General features: G+C 41.6%; 1 long non-coding RNA gene across 1 annotated transcript; it reads right to left on the bottom strand.

The window, feature by feature from the left end:
* Window positions 1-10,247: 10,247 nt before the first annotated feature.
* Window positions 10,248-14,632, bottom strand: LOC116586567. The gene is made up of 3 exons (XR_004284069.1): window positions 14,464-14,632; window positions 12,131-12,238; window positions 10,248-11,854 (listed from the first exon to the last, which is right to left on the bottom strand). It is a non-coding gene; the product is annotated as an uncharacterized LOC116586567 (long non-coding RNA).
* Between the last annotated feature and the right edge of the window lie 459 nt (window positions 14,633-15,091).

Raw genomic sequence — 15,091 nt, 5'->3', positions numbered from 1 at the left:
GACTCGATCCCAGGACCCTGAGATCATGACCTGAGCCGAAGGCAGTGGCTTAACCCACTGAGCCACCCAGGCGCCCTAGGCTCCATCTTTTGAATGGAGTGTCAAAGAACTTGGGAATATTTATTTATATAATATAAATAATATTTAGTTTATAATATATTTATTTTGTAATATTTATTTTATAATAGAAATATTATAAATATTTTAAGCCATTATACTTTCTTTTCTTTTTTCCTCTTCTTTCATCACCGTCTTCCTTTTTCTCCTCCTTTCGCTCCTCTTCTTTCCCCCTTCTCCTCAGATTATCTTCTAGAGGCTTCCTCGCCAGTTCTATTGATTGTGGCCAAAAACCTTAAGAGACTTCTAGAAGATACTCTAGAAAATGATCTAAAGTATTTCTTTTCAGGTTCTTCCTTTTTTTTTTCTTTTTCTTTTTTTTACAGAAATGTGCACATGCACAAGCAGGGGGAGTGGGAAAGGGAGAAGCAGGCTCTCTGCTGAGCTCTCTTCAGTTTCTTTTACTGCAAATTTATTTCTTGTGTCTACATTGCATTGGTTACTTGTCTAACATATCCTAAATATCTAGTCTCTAGTATTTCCCTGTTAAGTAAATTGTTGCTTTTCTGATGTGAAAAAAAAAAACACACTTTTTCATTTTGAGGAAATATCCATTGATACCTGTTTTGCTGAATGTCTTGTTTTTAACCAAAAATAAGTATTTAATTTTATCAAGTGCATTTTTAGTATCTATAAACACAATCATATAATTTTATATTTAGAACTATTAATATGATGATTTACATTAGTAGATTTTCTAATATTGAACTTCATTTCCATTTCTAGAATAAACTCCAATTGTTAGAATTTATTATTCTTCCAGTGTGCTTTTGGATTCTACTTGCTAAAATTTTATTTAGGGATTCCTGGTTGGTTCAGTCAGTTAAGCATCTGCCTTCAACTCAGGTCATGATCCCAGAGTTCTGGCATCAAGTCCTACATTGAGCTCCCTGCTCAGCAGGGTGTCTGCTTCTCCATCTTCCCCTTTCCTCCTCAGCCAGCCCCACTTGATCTCTCTCTCTCTCTTTGTCTCAAATAAATAAATAATTATTTAAAAATAAATAAGATTTGGGCACCTGGGTGGCTCAGTGGGTTAAAGCTTCTGACTTCGGCTCAGGTCATAATCTCAGGGTCCTGGGATCGAGCCCCGCATCAGGCTCTCTGCTCTGCGGGAGCCTGCTTCCCCCTCTCTCTGCCTGCCTCTCTGCCTACTTGTGATCTCTCTCTGTCAAATAAATAGATTAAATCTTTAAATAAATGAGATTTTAAAATTTTATTTAGAATATTTGCACTGATATTTATAAGTGACATTGTCCTATTTTTTCTTTATTCTTATTATATTTATTTATATATATTTTTAAAGATTTTATTTATTTATTTGACAGAGAGAGATCACAAGTAGGCAGAGAGGCAGGCTGAGAGAGAGAGAGAGAGAGAGAGAGAGAGAGAGGAGGAAGCAGGCTCCCCGCTGAGCAGAGAGCCCGACTCCGGACTTGATCCCAGGACCCTGAGATCATGACCCTAGCCGAAGGCAGCGGCTTAACCCACTGAGCCACCCAGGCGCCCCTATTCTTATTATATTTTTGTTTGAATCTACTTGTATTTGCTTTATGAAAAGAAATTATAAGTCCTTATTCTGTCCTAGATTATGGAGCATTTTAAAAATCACTGGAATCATCTGTTCTTTCAATGTTAGTGGATTTGTAGATTCACCTATAAAACTATGGTCCTGGAGTTTTTCCGGGTTTTCTGGGAGGGAGGGGTAAGCATTTGACAAATTTTGTCAAATTATTTTGACAACATAATTTTTTTTTCCTTTAAGGTTTTGTTTTTTGGTTTTGTTTTGGTTTTAAGTTTTTGTGGTTTTTTGACAGAGAGACAGCGAGAGAGGGAACACAAGCAGGAGGAATGGGAAAGGGAGAAACAGGCTTCCCACTGGGCAGGGAGCCCGATGTGGTGCTCCATCCCAGGAAGTCGAGATCTTGACCTGAGCCAAAGGCAGATACCTAACTACTGAGCCACCCAGGCGCCCCTTGACAAGATTATTTGTTAACATTATTATTTATTATATTTCATACAGTACTATATCTGCATATATGTATGCATGATATCTTTCAAATTATTTTAACAAAGTATTTTATGCACATCATTCTATGTTGGTTTTCTACTTTTAGTTTTCTGACAAAATTATACATTTTTATAGGTTTTAAAATTTATTGGCATAAAATTTTATATGGCAGTCTCTTAACAGTTGTTGTTGGGGTTTTTTTTGTTTGTTTGTTTGTTTGTAAGATTTGTTTATTTCAGGGGCAACTGGGTAGCTCAGTTGTTAAGCATCTGCCTTTGGCTCAGGCCATGATCCCAGGATCCTGGGATTGAGCCCCACATGGGGCTTCCCGTTCCACGGGAAACCTGCTTCTTCCTTTCCCACTCCTGCTTCTGTTCCCTCTCGCTATGTCTCTCTCTGTCAAATAAATAATAAAATCTTAAAAAAAAAAAAAAAGATTTGTTTATTTCAGAGAGGAAAAAAAAAGAGCGTGGGGATTGGGACAGAGGAAAGGGAGAGACTTTTTTTTTTTTAAGATTTTTGTTTATTCATTAGAGAGAGAGAGCATACAAGTAGGGGGCAGGGGTGGAGGGGCTGAGGGAGAAGCAGACTCCCTGCTGAGCAGGGAGCCCAATATGGGGCTCCATCGCAGGACCTCCATCATGATCTGAGCTGAAGGCAGAGGCTTAACCAACTGAGCTACCCAGGTGCCCCAGGGGGAGACATTCTTAAGCAGATTCTGTCCTGAGCCCAGAACCTGACCAAGGGATCTCAAGACCCTGAGATCAGGGTCAAGACCTGAGGTGAAACCAAGAGTCAGTTGTTTAACCATTTGAGAGGCCTAGATACCTTCTCTTACCACTTTTTGCTTTTTATTTTCTAATGTTTGTGTGACTATTTCCCTCCCTCTTATAATTTCTTATTTTGGGTGTTTGTACATTCTCTCTCTCTTTGTTAAAGATTTTATTTATTTGAGAGAGAGAGAGTACGAGAGTGGGGAGAGTCAGAGGGAGAAACAGATTCCTTGCTGACCAGGGAGCACAACTTCAGCCGTGATCTCAGGACTCCAGGATTGTGACCTGAGCCGAAGGCAGATAATCAGCCAACTGAGCCACCCAGGCATCTCTTTGTTTTTAAGATTAATTTAGTTTGTGGCTTACCTAATTCATTAAATTTTTGTCTCTTTTCTTTTTTTCAAGTTTTTATTTAAGTTCCATTTAGTTAACATAATTGAATTTTTCTAAGAACAAGCTTATTTATTAAGTTCCACTATAGTTTTGTTGTATTAACTAATTATTTCTGTATTTATCTTTATTAAATTTCTCTTTTGCTTTCCTTTGGCTTATTTAAAAAATCCTTTTCTATGGCTCAGCTAGGTGGCTCAGTCGGTCAGATGTCTGTCTTCTGCTCAGGTTGTGCTCCCAGGGTCCTGGGTTTGGGTCCAAATCAGGCTCCTGAGCCAGGAACCTGTTTCTCCCCCTGCCTGCTGCTCCTCCCTGCTTGTGCACTTTCTCTCTGTCTCTGTCACATAAATAAATAAATAAATAAATAAATAAAATCTTTAAAAAATTTTTTTTGAGCCCATTTAATCCATTTATTTTTCTTTCATTCATGTTGATATAATTCTTCAAGGTAATGAATTTTTCTTTGAGTACTACTTTAGCTGAACTCATAGCTCCTTCTCCATGGTATGTTCATTATTGTTTTTTTCTAGAAATTCTGCAGTTTTGAATTTATATTTTCCTTTTGATCATGGAGTTATTTAATATAGATCCCTATATATATATATATCCAAAAAGAAGAACAATTTTTGTTTGTTTTCTGATATGTTGTAAGTGTCCATGTTTGTTGTGTTGGTATTATAAAATGCTGTCTGTATTATTTTTTACTGTGGGAACTTAATGAGGTTTGGTTTGTGGCCTAATATATAATCTTTTGTGTGTGTGCAAGTGTGTGTGTATAAATACTGCAGAGCACTTGAAAATAAAGTATGTTCCGTATTCTCAGGACACAATGTTTGAGGCAGATCACTAACACCACCCTTTTGGATTGTGTTGTTTGGACTTCTAGATCATCATTTACTTTTGACCACTTGATCTGTTTTGGATTGAAAAGGGTAAATCAAAGTCTTGTATAATTAGTGTGCCTCTGTCTAAATCTCTTTGTATCTCTATAGTATCTATTATATGAATTCTTGCTCTGTTATTTGGTGCATATTCATAACTTCAGTTTCATGATGATTTGTAGGCTTTAGCATTAAAAAGTACTTCTCTTTATCTTGATTAAAGGTTTTGGTCCTGAATTTTATGTTGTCAGATACCAAGCTTTTTAAAGTTACAATTTTTTGGTACACATTTTTTTGCCCATCCTTTCATTATTAGCCTTTCTAAATCATTTTGTCTTAGATGTGTACAGTCTAGAGTTGGATTGGACTTTGAATTTCATTTTGAAAACTCTTTAAAACTGTTTAATTTTATTTAAATTATTTAAATATATTTAAATTCATTTATATTTATTGAGATGGCAGATATATTTGTTCCCAATTCTGTAATTATTTTGTCTTGTGTTTTCATAATATATTTTTGTATTTCCCCTTCTTCTTAATGTAGTTTTGATATTTAGGAAGGTCCATAATTTTGATGAAGTCCCAGAACCTAAGTCAGGTTCGGTGGGGGTGAGGAGGTTCGGAGCCGACGACTAAAGAAAGAATTTCGGGGGGTGCAAGGCGCCAGCTCTTGCTTTGTCCTCAGCCAGCCTCCTGCTCCCTCATCAATTTCATTCTAGAAGTTACCTATGTAAAATACCCTTGATCCACTGTCTTCTGGCACGGCATCTTTTGATTCCCTACTATGAGCACAATATAATTATCTTTTAATCTAATCCTTTCCCCCTCTTCCCTCTTCTATCATACAGTCAATAGTATTATCAGTCTTAGTGTTTATATTAAATATGCCTAAGCTTCTACTTGATTTGGAAATTTTAAATACTATCCTTTGAATCTATTGATTTGAGGCAATTAGTAAGCTCATTTTTATTCCTATCTTCTCCCTCTCCAGTGTCTTATTAGTAATGAGAAATTTCTGCATTTTTAAGGCATATAATATTTGCATTCTGATCTGTCACCCCGATCTCTATATTTGTTTCACTCTTATTTCTACAGTTAAATACATTCCAGTGCTCAAGGAAGGTCCTTTTACCCTGATTTCATCAGGCTCCCCAAGTGGTGCTATAACTGCTGTTTTATAGTTCTAGGAGGTTCTTTGGAAAGGGCTCATGAAAAAATATTCCCTGATTTCTTACGGGTTTTTAAAATATTTGTCTTTAAGCTTTATACTTGAAGATCAGTTTGGTGGATAAAATTCTTGGCCCATGCTTTCTTTCCTTTGAGGGTCTTGCAGGTGTTGCTTCCTTGTTTGTGGTAGTGATTTTTGCCCTAGAAAAGTGGTGGAGTGGAGAGGTGGGACCAGAGGAGCTCACACTGTTACCATAGTGATGGACCTCTGACGTGGCTTCTCTGGGAAGTCACCTCCTCTGGATTTCAGAGTTTGGTTGAGGAGAGCTTCTCTGTCCATCTGTCTCCCAGAATTTTTTACAGACTTTGTTTCCAAGAGTACTTTTAAAAGTTTTTTTCTTCCCCCCGCCTTTGGTGCTTCCCAGAGCTTTCCACTGTCCCCAGCAATCTCGTTTTGTTCAATTTAGGTCTTGTTCTTACAGTTCCCGTTCGGCGTAGAATCTTCCCCTTCTGAGAGGGAATAATTGCTAGAGAGTTCTGAACTCTCTGAGGCTGTATTTCCCTTCCTCCCTCAAGGTTTTTCACCAGCTATTCTGCTTTTTTTCATCTTTGGCAACTCTTAACAACACTTTGGAAGTTGCATCATGTTTTCACCAAATACGTATTTGGCAGGTTTGTTGTTATCCTTGTTGAGTGTGACAATTCAGAGCCAAAACGCTTCTGAGTTCCTTCTGAAATGGAATGTTCTCCTTTTTTTTTCTTTAAGATTTTATTTGTTTATTTGAGAAAGGGGGGGTGTCAAGGGGAGGGATGGAGTGAGGAGGATAGGCAGACTCTCCACCAACAGTTCTGATCCCAAGGGGAAGATTGTCTTCCATATTTATTTGAGCTGGGATACTACATTTCTCATTTAATCATGAATTGTGACTAATAATTTTTTATACATTTGTATTTTTTTTCGAAAGATTTTATTTATTTATTTGACAGACAGAGATCACAAGTAGGCAGGAGGGAGGGGAAGCAGGCTCCCGTCGGGCTAGATCCCAGGACGCTGGGATCATGAGCAAAGGCTTTAACGCACTGAGCCATCCGGGCAACCCTGTATTTCTTTTTTAAAAAAATATTTTATTTCTTTATTAGAGAGAGAGAGAGCAAAAGCAGAGAGAGAGGCAGAGGGAGAGGGAGAAGCAGGCTTCCCACTGAGCAAGGAGCCCAATTTGGGACTCAATTCTAGGACCCTGGGGTAATGACGTGAGCCAAAGGAACCGCTTAACCGCTTAATCAATTGAGCCACCCAGGTGCCCCACGTTCTTCTACTTTTAAGTTAGATAAAAAATTTTAATCAATGCTACTTATCCTTTCAGTTGAACTTCTATGGACATGAAGAAGTTTATTTGTCTATATTTCCTTCTGACAGACTTCTAGAAGTGACGTTCCTTGTTTAAAAGAGCAGGCACACTTTTAAAGCTTTTGCTGTTTTGCCAAAGTACCCTGTAGAAAGCTTGTCCCTACTTTGTACCAGTCACGGACTTCCTCTTTAAAGCTAGTGAATAGGGGCAACTGGGTGGCTCAGTCGCTGAACATCTGATTTTGGCTTGGGTCTTGATCTCATGTGCCTGGGATTGAGCTCCATATAGGACTCTACAGTCAGTGTGAAGTTTGCTTGTTCCCCTCTCTGCTTCTCCCCTCCCCTTCTCTCTCTCAAACAAATGGATAGGTAAAAATCTTTTAAAAAAGAAATAAATACATAAAGCTAGTGAATAGTTATTGCAATCACTGCTCTCACGTTCTTGAATTCCCAAACTCTCCTGAGCAAAATCTTCCTTCTGTTTGTGCAGCCCCCTGCTTTGTAACTGCTGCACTGAAGCCCCCAGCTTAGATATGTTGGCACAGGGACAGGTGTCTGGAAAAACAGCAAGTCACTTACTATTAAGAGCACGCAAAAGCTCTTCAGTTCTGGTTTTGGTCTTAAATTAAGGAAGGCCAAGCCAACAGGTGAAGATGCCCCTGGAAATGGCTCAGGGAGGCCTCCTAGAGGGTGGTCAGATAAGAGCACAGAACCATGGATGCCAGGGTTTCCCATTTCTTCGCACCACAGATAGGCTTAGCAAGTAACCCAAATTCGTAGTGGTCCTGCAAGTGTCAAGGGGAGAAAATCACCTATTTTCCCCTCTATACCTGACAGAACTGTTAAATAGCCAAATGGACTGGAGAAGTGGTTTTATTCTTGCCCATCCTGCCTTGGTACACGTAAAAATGCAAGTTTATTTAAAAATATCAAGTGCAGGGAGTTCTCAGAGGCCTTCAATCTGGCTTCCTAGCATGGGTGAGGAAGTTTTTACCAGCCAAAGGCTGGGAAACATTAAAAGCTTTGAAACCTTGTGATCCACGGCTATTAACAGAAGTTTCTAAACGCTGAATATTCCTATCCTATGGCCTCTCTTGTATCCCGACTCACCAACAGCCCTGGGCTTCCACAAGAACAAATAATATGCAAAACTTTTTTTAGTCTACTTATGGTAATTGCCTCAAATTAACATCAGAAGGCAGTGGAAATTACATTCCCCAAAGGCTTCCTAGTGCCGGAAGTTACTGTGCAAAGGTAACTGCTAGGTAGTAACATGAAAATCAGGTTAGCTTCTGTGGTGCAAAAGTTTTTCTGTTAATCCATTATTTATATTCATATAAGATGATGTTTCTGTATCCAAATGCATGAATATTTTAATCGGTTGTAAATGTAAGCTTAAGGTTTTTTTTTCTATTGAATGAGACAAGTCTCTCTGCCAGAAACCATAAAGTTGATGTTCTTAAAACAGCAATCTAATGGCCACTTTTACCTAACCAAATGAGTGTTCAGCATTCAGATCACAGAAAGTTACAATTCTTCCTATTTTGTACGCCTGGGGCCATACCAGGAGTTCCGTCTGAGTGCCTTATTTAAAGCACACATTGATGAACCAGCGTTCACAGGGAAGGAGCTGGAGGAGGGGAGCTGGAGACGAGGTGGCGGGCCAGCAGAGGACACAACTGAACAGGCCCTAGGACTGTCTTAGAGCGTTGAAAGGCTATTTTGTGGAAGATAGCTCATTCTTCTTTGCTTTTCAAGGCAGGCATAGCCCCAAAGATTGAGAGCTATATGAAGTCAGATTTTATCTTTCAGTAGAAAAACTTTAAGCAATTATCATTGTCTGAAAAACACAAAATAACTTATTTGGTTTGAACTGAGCTTCCAATCACCTTACATCTACAATAAATTTATGACTGAATGAGATAATGATTAAGTATTTTACAATTAAAAAAAAATATGGCCAAAGCTGTTTGTTTTTAGAAAGCCTTGCAAATGCTTAAGCAAAGTGAACGCTTCTCACCACTAGTTGGTAGAATAGGACCCTGTAGCTAACCATCTTAAAACCAGTCAGATTTCTGAAAACTCTTGCTTGCCTGGCCACCCTCGACATCTACGCACATAAGGAATAAATAATAGCAAAACAAGGAAGATGCTTTATATTTGTGTTCATCCTCATTTAAAAATGCCTGGATCATAGCTGATTTCTTTTTACATTTATGTATTTCCAAATTATATATTTGCATATTCCAGAGATGATTTTATCTTCAGGAGGACTCACATATCCTTGCTTCTACTAACTCCAAAGACCACATTCCCCAGAACAAAAGGAAGAAAATGATTACATTCCTTACCATTAGTCAATGGTGGTAAACAATCTCCCCACAGTTCAAGGGAAAAATCCTCCTTTGAGAATGAAACTCTTCAGCAAGCACACTGTAGACAAGATTAGGCATCTAAGAACTTGTTGAAGAGATAGGTTTTTGTTTTCCCTTTTTTTAAAATCTTTAAATAACTGCTACCCAACCTGGGGCTTGAATTTACAACCCCGAGATCAGGAGTCGCATGCTGTATGGGCTGAGCCAGTCAGGCACCCCAAGAGATAGTGTTTTTAAGAAAAGGAATAAGAAGGCACCTCTGCCTTCGACTCAGGTCACGATCTCAAGGTCTTGGATTGGAGGCCACACGGGGCTCCCTGCTCCCCACCCACCCCCGCCCCCTCTGCCTACCTCTCTGCCTACTTGTGATCTCTCTCTCTCTCTCTGTGTCAAATAAATAAAAATAAAATCTTAAAAAAAAAAGAAAGAAAGGAATAAGGGATGACGTGTGGAGTCCCACTCCTGAATTTAGGTAAACTAAGGTCACTTGTCCTGCTACCCTTGCCCCTCTTAGGGGAGATAATGTGGCAGGAGTGATGGTGATGATTTACATGAGTCTTGGGCCCAGGTCCTGAGCCCTGCAGGGACAGATGGAGGGAGGAGCTCCAGGTGTTGTGCCCTTGGGGGAACCAGCTGCCAGTCACAGGGCAAGAACAGCACCTCTTTAATACCCTCACAGAGACTGTCCAGGGACTGGTTGGCACCATGCCATCCTTATCTTGACTACATCCCAAATCACTGCTCAGCCTCTGACTAGGTAGTTTTTCCAGTTTCTGTATATGTCCCCTGCGCTGCCAATATAACTGCAATGAACTTTCTGGTTTCATTATCAATTTAGCCAGAGGCCTAGCCTGTGGAATAAGCAAAAGGAGAGCCCACATTTTAGAGCACCCAATTTAACAAAATGAAAGTGCTAGACACCTGGTTAAATTTGCATTTCAGATAAACAACAAATTATTTTTTAGTATAAGTATATCCCAAATGTGTTTTCTCTGGCAACCTCACCATATTTTTCAGTCCATATTTAAGACTTTGAAAGAAAAAAAATTAATGAGGGCACAGACGAACAGAATGACCAGACAGAAAGAAATCATGAATGTAATTAATGAATACCTAACACGTTTTTGTCAATTTATATTTTCTTTTTATTTTTCTTCAAAAAAATTTTTCTATTTTTATGACAATAACGTATACACACAAAAATTCAAACAGTACTCAAAGGCATAGGGTGAAAAATAGCAATCCCTTGTCCCATGTAACCCCAACCCCAGTCTGATAACCCAAAGGTACCCAGTTAAATAAACTCTTTCAGCTGTTTCCCAGTTTTAACTTCCTCTCCCATTTCTCTAGATAATACGCTTATAGTGCTGTTTTGTTGATTCGTCAATTTTAAAGATTATCTGTTTTCTTGCAATTGTGGGAGATGAGGATTTGCTTTAATCCATTGGCACCTGCATCCTCCTTCTCTTTCCTCCAGCTTTCCAACACTGTTTATTACCATCTTTGGCTAAATCAATAATCTGTGTTTACATTACTTTGGCTATGTACATTTTTGTGGTGTTGTGTTTATTTTCTTTTATAGTTTATCTGTCATAGGCTTTTTTTTTTTTTTTTGTAGGTAGTAATTGCCTCATGTTTTTTATTTACTCAGTTTTTTAAAGAACTTATTACTAATTCTTACAACTGTCTAATAGCCCTTCAACATAATTTTCTACCTGGGCATACCTGTCAAGTAATCTGACCATCTCTCACCTGAAGTTCTCTATCCTCTGGCTCAGAGCAGAGCTCTTGCCCCTGGGCTTTCCACCTCATTGTCATTAGGGCTCTCCTTCAGCATCACCTCGGGTACCCTTTTGCTCTCCTGGGCATGTCATCCTCATCTTTGGAGTGTTTGTTGTTGTTGTTGTTGTTGTTTTAATTTTAGAGAGAGAGGGGAGAGGAGCAGAGGGAGAAAGATAAACAGACTTCCTATGGAGCACAGATCCTGATGTGGGGCTTGACCCCGTGACCCTGACATCATGATCTGAGCCCAAATCAGGAGTCATGCTCAACTGACTGACCACCCAGGCACCCCTCATCCTTGAATTATTCTTTTGTTTGGGTGGAGAACTTCCTGAGAAAGGGAGCATGAGAGGCCCATTATTTGTGATCTCTTTTGTCTGAAAACATTTCTTATTCTACTGTTTCTCCTAATTAATGGTTTGGGTTTATATTTCTAAGCTATAAAAAATTCTCACTTAGAGTTCTAAAGGCCTCACTCCATTATCTCCCAGGTTCCAGTGTTGCTTTTGAGAAGTCTGGTGCCATTCTGATCCCTGATACTCTCAATTGACCTGTTTTTTCTGTCTGGGTCCTTTTAGGGTCTTTTCTGTATCTCTGGTGTTCTGACATTTTGTGGGTAATGAATCTTGAAATAGAAACCTTATTTTCTCTCCCTGGGGATTTTTATAGCATTTTTAAAGCTTTCCTCTCCCTGAACTTAGACATTCTTCTTCTCCTTCCCCTCCCCATTTCTCACATCTGATGCTTTCCTTAAATGGGATCTTGGCTCTCTGATAATATCAAAGAATTATGCTTTGAAGCAATGATTCGCTGGTCAGCATGCTTGGGTGGAGCTTGTCAAACAGTGGACTTCCCCGTAGAGGGGAGTTGGTCATGAGCTGGGTCTTCCATTGAGGGTCTGTCTCCATATCATGTCTGTATCTGTAGGTCTTTCCCTTGAGTTTACTCAGCTTCTACAGAAAAGTGTCCTGTAGTCACCATCCTGGGAGGAAAGGGTTGTGCCTGAAGGTTTTCTGAAAGCTGGGTAAGGAAAAGGGGCTGGGATTTTACCTTTCAGCATCTAGATCTCTGTCTGTTCTCCATATTTTCTGTGCTTTATGCCCATCCTCCCCAGTGAGCACCTCAGGTGACCTACAGGAGTGGGTAAGGTGTGGGAACCCACTGCCCCGGGGACTGTGCTCTCACGGCCTCCACCAGCCCTCCCACCGGCAGTTCCACCCTGGCTGTCCCCCAGAGCACCTGTGTAGGAATCAGGCCTTCAGCCTCCCCCATGCTGCCGTGTGACTCACCACTCCTTCCTCTGCTTCCCACCTTCCAAAAATGTGTTCCATCCTTTGTCTGCTGCCATCTCCTCTCCTGTTTCCATAGACCTTGTGGATCTGTAACTCTTTCTACTCCTGTATAGTTGTTTTTAGTAAAGTTTTGGAAGAGAGCAGATGGAGATTCATGAGAGACTCTTCTGCCACATTTACCCAGAAGTTCTTTCAGGTTCATTTTCACTCTGAAGCCCTTGAGGGGAACAATTTACAGCCCCCGTTCTGAAATAACACCTGCTGTCAGTCAACACAGTCACTTTATATTTTATTTGGGGGTTGGTGTTTCTTTATGGGAAGAGGGTTTCAAAGTCCAAACACGCACACTGTTTAATCATATTAGTAAAACACTCTTGACCTTTTGGACAAGATCCAAATGTGGTCCTCTGCTTTTGTCCCAGGACTGGGAGACAAAAAAACATGAGCGGCATTTTGACACTTGGCCCTGGCCCCAGTGCTTACCAGACCTGCTCTGTCTCCCTGGCTTGAGTAAAAGCAAGGAGAATGCTGAAATACCATCTCCTTGGAATTAATCACGAGCCGGACCACTCCTGCTCTCCTGTGTTTACACATTACTGCGATCGTGTCGTCTCTGCTGGCGGATCTCCTTTCATCTGCAGGCCCCACAAAACTCTCTTCGGTTAAAGCTGCACACGTGGCTCTTGAATTAAGAGGGACATTTGAGCAATAATTCCTCCTTCCTTTTATTGGAGGGCTCAAAGTCTTAAGGAGGGATCTCTGTTGTTTCAGTGTGTTCTGCCAGGGCCAACTGACACTTAAAGTCCAGATAAGCAAAGGAGAGAGAGCAGGGCCAGGAGGCCGTTGCAGGGAGAGGTAGCTCTGTAGCTGGAGGATGGGGTGAACAGGAGAATGAATGGATCACGATGCAGAGGGCCCTGAACACCACACTAAGGACTTTGCTTTCCTGCAGGCAGGGTGAGCTACTTGAGGGTCTTTAGCAGGAGAGTGACACAAGATAAACTATGGTTTAGGAAAATTAAACTGAGAGCTGTGATTGGGAGGGTTCAGAACAGAGAGAGCCTGGAGTCTAGGTGGCCAGTTAGACAAAGTAGTTCCTAACCCTGGCTGCAGAGATCACTGGGAGAGCTTTTTAAAAAATCCAGATGCTACGATTCACAGACCTATACCCCTAGGGCTAATAATACACTATATGTTAATTTTTTTTAAAAATCCAGATTCTGACCTGTACCCTGAGAGATTTGGTTTCAGGGGGTCTGAACCAAGGGAGGGAGGGAATGAAGAATCTGTGTTCTTAAACATTCCCTGGGCATAGCGTTGAACTATTGTGACAAACCAATAAAGGGGACTAGGCTTAAAAGTGGGGAGGCAGAGGAGGAAACAGATTAAAGGGAGGCTGCCCCCGGGGCAGGGGGTGGGGTGGGTGGAGAGTCCCACCTGACCCCTGCCTATTTCAGGGAGGAAGGGTTGAGGAAGACCATCAAACTGGGCTTGGAAAGCCAAGTGGAGACTGGTACCTCCCCTACAGCTAGGAGAAGATCAGATTTGGAAGAAGACGGTGCCAGTGGACATTCAAGTGCCAGTAGAGCCTGGGTCTTGAGCATCTGGGCTCCTACTTACGGTCATGGAATGCGTGAAATTGGAAAAAGGAGACTACTGTCCACAACCCACCGCTCACCCGAGTATGTGGGCACCCCAACGGTCCTCTTCTGCAGGTGTCAGAAAGTGCAGCCATTCAGAGATTGGATTCTGGAAGCCAGCAGCCCTGTTGGTGTGACTGTGAGAGCCACAGCCTCTCCTACAGGAAGCCATTGATGCTAGCAGTCTGTCCATTGGCTAACTTGGTATGCTGCCTGTGCAAGTGGGCACCGAGGCTGGCACACAGGGAGCACTCTGTGAACAGAAGCTGGGAGTAATCCTAAAATACGTGAGCTCACTTCTCAAGCCAGGGAGTCGTAAAGTCTTTCATTCATTGTCTCTCACTCCTGCCGCTGGAGAACTATAAATTATTTCACTCAGTGTTAGGGGACAAGTCCGTAGGAAGGCATGAAAGCTTTCATTTGGTGCTACCCTCTCCAGGTGGTATTCTTTCGGTGTGTTTTTGGTGAGTCCCTTGCCTTTTATTTCTAGGACTCCTCAAGAAATGACAGTCCCTTGGTGCTGCATTTAACTGGAGAGGAGCTTGGAGACGGGAGATAGTAATTATGACACCTGAAATGTCAAGCTCTTCAAAAGTCTGCCATTGCCCTCCCTGGCACCCTGAACAGCTCTGGGCACCTAAACCGTGCAGCCCCCCAAAGCATGCCCTGGGACTCTCAGCCAGGCCTCACCTGGGAAATCTGAGTGACGTTGACACGCAGGCAGCAGAAAGACACAGTGAACTGAAGAGACTGTGCTGAGCTCAGAAGAGGTGAGTTGATGATCTGCTATTTATAGCCACACTAAGAGGCTCTGGCGGCCAGCTCGGCATGAGGCTGCTGGAAATGATGCCTTCGCAGAGCTGAGAGAACAGAATGCAATTGGTGATTCATGGGCAGCAGCCACTTGAAATACAAACATTCCTGTGCCCCAGCCCCACCCACCTTTCAGACACCCTCTTTGGAAGCTTGTTGAACACAGTTGCCAGTCTGTGGCCTCCCTGACTGCATGCGTTTGGACAGAAAGTGAGGATAGTCAGGTTCCACTCCAACCAGGGTCCTGAGAAGGGCAGCAGCACTTCTCAGAGGACACCAAGAGCCTGAGTCCGCCCTTCCCAGAGGCCTTGGCTGGAACCCAGGTCAGGCTAAGTAAGAGCCAAGCCCCGGGGTCTGGAGCCTACCTGTGGGGCTGGGCCCCAGAAAGCATGCAGATCAGAGAGAAAGAACAGTTCCTGCTCCTGCCCTCTGTCTCCAGGGGCAACACTGGTCATGGAGCAGCTCCCTGATGGTGCTTATTCTACTGCACATGCAAAAATGTGCA

This window comes from Mustela erminea, chromosome 3 (genome assembly GCF_009829155.1).
Source record: "Mustela erminea isolate mMusErm1 chromosome 3, mMusErm1.Pri, whole genome shotgun sequence".
NCBI lineage: Eukaryota > Metazoa > Chordata > Mammalia > Carnivora > Mustelidae > Mustela > Mustela erminea.
The sequence above is the reverse complement of the archived record's forward strand: the minus strand, read 5'-3'. Positions and strand labels throughout refer to the sequence as shown.